Genomic DNA, 8,447 nt, shown 5'->3' with positions numbered 1-8,447 from the left:
GTGGATGGAAGGGACCAGCCAGTGGGCGGCTCGCTGGCAGCTGCGTAAGCGGCCCGTCTTCACTTTCCTTCTTAAAGAGATAGTTTGCATCTTGCCTCAGAGGGTGCGGGAGTGGGGGCGCGAGCACGCACGGGGTGGGGTCCTGTCCCACCTACTGTGTACAGCCAGCCTGTGTTTAGAGTTGGGCATTGCGGCCGAGAGGAAAGCACATTGTCTGCCCACTGACAGGCTGTGTGATCCTGGGCAAGTCCCTGCACGTCCCTGGTCCTCAGTTTCCTCACCTGCAACGTGGATTGATGATACCGATCTCACTTCCTGGCACGCTGCCGGCTTATGCTAAATAGTAATGGCATCTGGATTCCATTCGGAACATTTTTCACTCCCTCATTTTTCACATCCGAGTACCAGGTTGCTTATTTAATGCGAACAGCATTTGGGCTATGAAGAAAAATGATGGCAAGAATCTTAAATATCTGAAAAGTCACGTTTGTCTTTGAAGTATTAAGATGGCGAATCTTTGAAAACATGGAAAGATAATCACAACCTAAATTAAACGTTCATTATACACCTTGTCCCTCTGTGTTCCATCTGCTATTGTAAGGGAGACAAGGGGACCACAGGAGACAAAGGGACCTTGAGGACCCTACGTGACATAGTGATTTCCTCCTCTCCTACTCCCTTTGCCCTAGTTTTGCTGGATTTCCAGCTAACATATTGTATACATACCATCTGTCATTGTCACCCCCACTAGAACGTACGTGCCATGATGGAAGGAACCCTGCTATATTCCCAGTGCCTAAAGTAGTGCCTAACACATAATCAGGTGCTCAGTAAATATGGACTAAATGAGAGAGAGAGCAAGCATACATTGTGCCAGGGCCCCGCCTTCCCTAAGAACACTAGGCCTGATGCCATCCTGGTCTCCTAAAACTCTTATATCCTTAAATCTCTGTCTGCTCTTGGTGAGGCTGAACTTGGTACCCTCTACCTAAGCTGATGGAGAAGCATTTGTATAGTGATTTTACCAATTTTATATCTTGACTCTGCAGGACTGGCCTGGTGAGAAATAGTTAATATTTATAATGTACATGAAAAAAACAGTTGCTTTGAATTTAGTGTTACTTTTCAAAGTTAAACCTTTTTCTGGAGCTCAAGTTTGGGGGTAAATCCACCACTCTATAACAATGCCTATAATTTTGAAACATATGCCTATAAATTTTTTTGGCTCTATTTCCCCCTCTATTCCATTAAATTGAATTTTCCTATCAGATGGCCACCATTATGTTATGCTTTGTGGAAAAATATGGCAGAGCAATTGTAGCAGGAATAGGAAATTGTAGTTGAAAAAGCCATGTGAAATAAGGTCTGCTGTCTAAACAAAACAAAAACAAAAACAAAAAACAAAAAACTAATGCTTGTATTAGCAAGTTAATGCATAAATTTTATCTGCCCTAAGGCCCACTTAAATTATGTAAGTGACTTCTTTACATTTAAAGCAAAACCGAAAAAAGCCATGCAATTAGTTTGCTTGTCAAGAGATAATTTCTAAGATCCTTATTAAAAAATTGTCTGTCCCCATGTTTTTTGTTTGTTTTGTGTGGGGTTTTTGGTGGGGGGAGGTGGTGGCTTGGTACTTAGAAGACTACATTTCCCAGAAACCTCCACAAGGAACTTCCCCAATCAAGAAAGCACCTCCACCCACATTACTTCCACATGAGATGGTGTTATCTAGGGAAGAATTCTCTCCTTAGCATCGTCAGACGTGATGGAGAAGAGAGCCAGTAGTTAGTCATAATGTAAATTACAACAAATGAGGGTTTCAAGCATAAACAAATTATTCTAAAGAAATTAGTAGTTTTGTTTGATACTATTTGGGAAATATTTAAATTTGCTGTTTCAAAAGCAATTTTGGTTCCAGTTCTGGGTAAACACACTGCTCCTACGGAATGCAGCGATAAAACCTGAATGAGTAGCAGCTACTTGTGGATTCTGACGAGAAGACACTATCAGGCAAATTGGGGAAGAAGGCCAGAATTTTCTGTACCAGTGAACTAGTAAATTTATCATTTTTGTTTCCTCTGGTATCCCCTGGCCTAATCTCGAGACAGCCCAAATCTGGAATTGGTAAATCAACACAGAGAGAGCTCCCAAAGAATCTCTCTAGTCCTGACCTGAGGATCAGGAGAGGACACCCCTTAAGCTCAACGTGAGTGATGGAAAACAAGTTTTCTTTTCTTTTTTAATCTTTTCTCCATTGTCTCATGATCCATCTCCCAGGCAATCTTGCAGTGGGGACTGGGACAACAGGGACCCATATGCCTCAAATTCTGAGGGAGGAGACTTCTCCAATCAGAGTAACTATGGTCTTGAGAGAGGGTGAGGCAAGATGTTTCTTGCCTCCTTCAGTCATCCCATCATTTGGCTCCAGTTGTGGGAGGTGCAATTGTGGGAGGAAGCCAAAAAAACAGAGAAGAGTCCATAAAACTCCAGCTTTCCAGTGAAACCCAAAGAGGAGAAACCAAGGGGCACCTGGGTGTCTCAGTCGGTTGAGCGTCCGACTTCGGCTCAGGTCATGATCTTGTGGTTCGTGAGTTTGAGCCACGTGTCGGGCTCTGTGCTTACAGCTCGGAGCCTGGAGCCTGCTTCAGATTCTGTCTCCCTCTCTCTCTGCCCCTCCCCTGCTCACTCTCTGTCTCTCAATAACAAATAAACGTTAAAAAAATTTCTGCAAAGAGGAGAAACCAAATAATAACAACAACAATAATAATGAAATAATAATTTTCAGTTACTATTGAAAACTTAAGGAAAAAATCTTGAAAGCAATCAGAGAAAAATGATGTATTAATTATACAGAAAGAATGATTTAAATAACTGGATTTTTCAACCAAAACCATAGATGGCAAGAAAAAAAAATGGAACAAAATGTTTAAATTGTGGAAAGAAAAGATCAGTCAACCAGGATTCTATATCCAGCAAAAGTATCCTTCAGGAATAAAGGTGATATAGACATTCTCAGATAAAGGAAAACTAAAAGAATTCATTGTCAGCAGACCTGCTCTGAAGGAACTGCTGAAGAAAATTCTTCAGACAGAAGGGAAATGATATTAGAAGGAAGTGTGGACTATAAGGAAGGAAAGGACAATAAAAATGGTAAAGATCTGGGTAAATTTAGTAGACTATTTTTCCCCTCTTGAATTATTTGAAATAAGTTTGACAGTTGAAAAAAAATTGTAACATAGTCTGATGGGGGCTTCAATATATGTAGACAAGATAATTACAATATAAAGGAGGGAGTGGAAGGGAACTTCTATGATGGTAAAATACAAATTCTAAGTAGAATGTGGAAAGTTAAGTATATATTTTGTAATCCTTAAGATCCTTAAAAATACCTATAACAAAAGATACAGTAAAAAAAAAAAACAGGTAAATTAAAATGGAATTCTAAAAATATGTTCAAATATTCCAAAATAAAACAAGAAGGGGGGACAGAGAAATGAAAAATAGGGGGAACAAATAGTAAACAAATAATAAAATGGTAGATCTGTGTCCAAACATATCAATCTTTACATTAAAAATAAATGTTTTAGGGGCACCTCGGTTTCTCAGGTGGTTAAGCAGCTCACTCTTGATCTCAACTCAGGTCTTGATCTCAGGGTCGTGAGTTTAAGCCCCGTGTTGGGGTCTGTGCTAGGTGTGAAGCTTACTTAAAAAAAAAAAGAAAAGAAAAAAATGGTTTAGGTACATCAATTAAAAGAGATAATCAGAATGGATAAAAAAAATGACTTAAATAGATGCTGTCTATAAAAAACTCACTTTAAATATAATGATATAGGTGGGGTGCCTGGGTGGCTCAGTTGGTTAAGCGTCCAACTTCAGCTCAGGTCATGATCTCACAGTCCGTGAGTTTGAGCCCCACGTCGGGCTCTGTGTTGACAGCTCAGAGCCTGGAGCCTGTTTCAGATTCTGTGTCTGTCTTCCTCTCTCTCTGACCCTCCCCTGTTTATGCTCTCTCTCTGTCTCAAAAATAAATAAACGTTAAAAAAAATTTAAATAGAATGATATAGGTAGATTAAAAGTAAAAGACAGAAAAATATATACCATGCAATCACTAATCAAGAGAAAGCTGGAATGAATGATTTAAGATGAGAAAAAGTAGACTTAAGATAAGCAAAGAAAATTACCATAGATAAAGAGAATCATTATACAAAAATAAAAGGGTCACTTACCAGGAAGATATAATAATTGTTAATGTGTATGCACCTAATAAAAGAGCTTTAAAATACATGAAACAAAAACTGTCAGAACTGAAAGGAGAAAAATACAGATTCACAATTACAGCTGCAGAGTTGAATACTCTTTTCTCAGTAATCAGTAGAAGGGGTAGGCAGAAAATAAGCAAGGATAAGGAGAAGTAAACAGCGCTATCAATCAATTAGGCCCAATCAACATTTATAGAACACTTCATCTAACAACTGCAGAATATATTCTTTTCAAGTGCCACGGAACATTGACCAAGACAGACCCTATGCTGGGTCATACAACAAACTTTAACAAATTTAAGACTCAAATTCATTTAAAGTATGTTCTCTGACCAAAATGATGCATACTAGGAATGAATTACAGAAAGATAACAGGAAAATCTCCCTTGGAAATTAAACAATATCCTTTTAAATAATCTACAAGGTCAAAGAGGAAGTCTCAAAAGAAATTAAAAAATATATCAAAATTTGTGCAATGCAGCTAAAGCAGTACTTGGAGGGAAATACATAGCATTAAGGTTTAAATTAGAAAAGAAAAGACCATTTGCAAGTACGTAGATGGAACTAGAGGGTATTATGCTAAGCGAAATTAGTCAGAGAAAGACAAGTATCATACGATTTCACTCATATGAAGACTTTAAGACACAGAACAGATGAACACAAGGGAAGGGAAGCAAAAATAATATAAAAACAAGGAAGGGGACAGAACATAAGAGACTCTTAAATATGGAGAACAAACAGAGGGTTACTGGAAGAGTTGTGGGAGGGGGGATGGGCTAAATGAGTAAAGGGCATTAAGGAATCCATTCCTGAAATCATTGTTGCACTATATGCTAGCTAACTTGGATGTAAATTAAAAAATTAAATTAAAAAGAAAAAAAAAAAAGAGGGGTGCCTGGATGACTCAGTCGCTTAAGTGTGTGACTTCAGCTCAGGTCATGATCTCATGATTCATGAGTTTGAGCCCTGCATCAGGCTCTGTGCTGACAGCTCAGAGCCTGGAGCCTGCTTTGGATTCTGTGTCTCCCTCTCACTCTGCCCCTCTCCCGCTCATGCTCTGTCTCTCTCTGTCTCTCAAAAATAAATAAATGTTAAAAAGAAAAAAAAAAAGAAGAAAAGTCTCAAATCGATTAAGCTTCCACCTTAGCAAAATAAACTCAAAGCAAGCCAAAGGAAGGAAATAATAAATATCAGAGCAGAAATTAATGAAATTGAAAAAATAAAAACAAAGGAGAAAATCAATGAAACCAAAAGCTGGTTCTTTGAAAAGACCAATAAAATTAATAAGTCTCTAGTATGACTGAAAAGAAAAAAGAGAAAAGACACAAATTACAGTATCTGGAACAAAAGAGGTGTTATTACCATGGACCCTGCAGACATTAACAGGATAATAAGGGAATACTCCAAACAACTCTCTCTATATAATCACCAATTTAGATGAAATGGAACAAATTCCTTGAAAACTGGAAACTAACAAAAGTCACCCAAAATGAAACAGATAATACCTCACAACTATTTTTAAAATTGAATTCATAAACATTCCTAAATATAAATCTTCAGATCCGTATCACAATTCATTTGGTGAATTCTACTAAACATTTAAAAAAGAAATAACACTAATTCTACATATTCTCTTCCAGAAAAATAGAAAAGAGGAGGAAACACTTTGCAAGTGATTTTATAAAGCCAGTATTACCCTGATACCCAAACGAGAAAAAGACAGTTTAAAACAATTTTTTGAACATTTATTTATTATTGAGAGACAGAGCATGAACAGGGGAGGGGCAGAGAGAGAGGGAGACAGAATCTGAAGCAGGCTCCAGGCTCCGAGCTGTAAGCACAGAGCCCGACACGTGGCTCAAACTCACGAACCACAAGATCATGACCTGAGCCGAAGTCGGACGCTCAACCGACTGAGCCACCCAGGCGCCCTGAGAAAAAGACAGTTTAAGAAAAAACAAATACCCTCATGAACCAATATCCCTCATGGACACAAATGCAAAAATCCTAAATAAAACACTAGCAAATCCATATGAAAGCATGCTCAACATCATTAGTTATTAGGGAAATGCAAATCAAAACCATAAGATATCATTTCACATTCACTAAGATAGCTGTAATTAAAACAAAAAAGATAATAACAAGCAAGAACGAGGATTTAAAGAAATTGGAGCTCTCACACATTGCTGATAGAAATGTAAAATGGTGCAACTACTTTGGAAGACAGCTTGACGGTTCCTCAAAAAGTTAAACATAGAGTTATCATATGACCCAGCAATTCCACTCTTAGGTATACATCCAAGAAAGATGAAAACACAGATACACAAAAAACTTATATGCTAATGTTCACAGCAGCACTATTCATAATAGTCAAAAAGTGGGAACCACATATCTACCAACTAACGAATGGATAAACAAAATGTATATCCATATAATGGATTTGGCCATTAAACAGAATTAGGTACAGATACATCCTACAATGTGGATAAACCTTGAAAACTTTATGCTAAATGAAAAAAGCCAGATGCAAAAGACCATACACTGTCTGAGAGTTAAAAAGTGCATTAGTGGTTTCCAGGAGTTGTGGGGAAAGAAAGAATGGGGAGTGACTGTAATAAGTATGGGGTTTCTTTTTGAGTTTTGAAAATGTTCTAAAATTAGATAATGGTAATAGCTGCATTCTTGAATATACTAAAAATCATGAAATGAACACCTTAAGAGGGATGAATTCTATGGTATGTAAATTATGTCTCAATAAAGCTGTTAAAATAAATTAGCAAATTGAATCCAGAGATATATCATAGCTAAGTAGAGTTAACCTGGAAATGCAAAACTGTTTAAAAATTCAAAAATCAGTTGGTGTAATTCACCATATTAACGGTCTAAAGAAAAACCTCATCAACCAATCAATCAATTCAGAAAAAGTGTTTAACAAAATTCAACATCAATTCATACATGCACACACACACACACACACACACACACACAAACCCAACTCTCAGCAAACTAAGAATAGAAAAAATAGAAAGAATAGAAAGGAGTATCCTCAACCCAATAAAAATTATTCCTCTCTCCCAAAACCAGTTATAGCTAACATCATACAGAATGGTGAAAGTGAATGCCTTCTTCCTCACACTGGAAACAGACTGACAAGGAAGAAATGAAACTGTCCTTATTTGTATACAGCACGATTGTCCATGTAGAAAATCCCAAGGAATCTATAAAAGACCAACTCCTAAAACTAATTTTTTAAGTTTAGCAAAGTCACATGAATGACAAAATTATGGAGATAGAGAACAGATTAGTAGTTGTCAGAAACGAGGGTGGAAGGTAGGGAAGCAGGTGGCTGTGGCTTCAAAAGGGTACAAACAAGTGATCCTTGTGATGGAATTATTCTGTTTCTTGACTGTGGTGGTGGTCACATGAAGCTACATATGTATTAAAGCACATAGAACTAGGGGTGCCTGGGTGGCTCAGTCGATTAGGTGTCCGACTTCAGCTCAGGTCACGATCTCGCAGTCCGTGACTTTGAGCCCCGCGTCGGGCTCTGGGCTGATGGCTCAGAGCCTGCAGCCTGCTTCTGATTCTGTGTCTCCCTCTCTCCCTGCCCCTCCCCCGTCCATGCTCTGTCTCTCTCTGTCTCAAAAATAAATAAAACGTTAAAAAAATAAATAAAGTACATAGAACTAAATACACACAAATAGTGCATGTAAAACTGGTGAAGTATGAATAAGGTGAATGGACTGTATCAGTGTCAGTTTCCTATGATAGTGTACTAAAATTATGCAAAAATTGGGGGAACTGGGTAAAGATTATACAAGTTTTTCTGTATTATTTTTTACAACCACAATTATGTCAAAATAAAAGGTAGCAAAGGGTCAATTGTAAATCTCATACTGCTAGTGTGAGTCCAAAAAGGTACATCCACTCTGGAAAACAACTTGATAATTTCTTATCAAGTTAAACATGCGCTTACCATATGACCCAGCAATCTCACTGCTAGATATTTACCCAGAGAAATACACTTATGTTCACACAAAAACTGTACAGGAGTATATTAAGCAGCTCCATTCATAATTGCCCAAAACTGAAAACAACTTCAATGTCTTCCAGGGGGTAAATGGATAAATAAACTGCTATATCCAGACACCAGAATACTACCCAGCAACAAACAGTACCAAACCACTG

Source organism: Panthera pardus, unplaced genomic scaffold, assembly GCF_024362965.1.
Source record: "Panthera pardus isolate Hobbes unplaced genomic scaffold, ASM2436296v1 HiC_scaffold_25, whole genome shotgun sequence".
Taxonomy (NCBI): domain Eukaryota; kingdom Metazoa; phylum Chordata; class Mammalia; order Carnivora; family Felidae; genus Panthera; species Panthera pardus.
The sequence above is the reverse complement of the archived record's forward strand: the minus strand, read 5'-3'. Positions refer to the sequence as shown.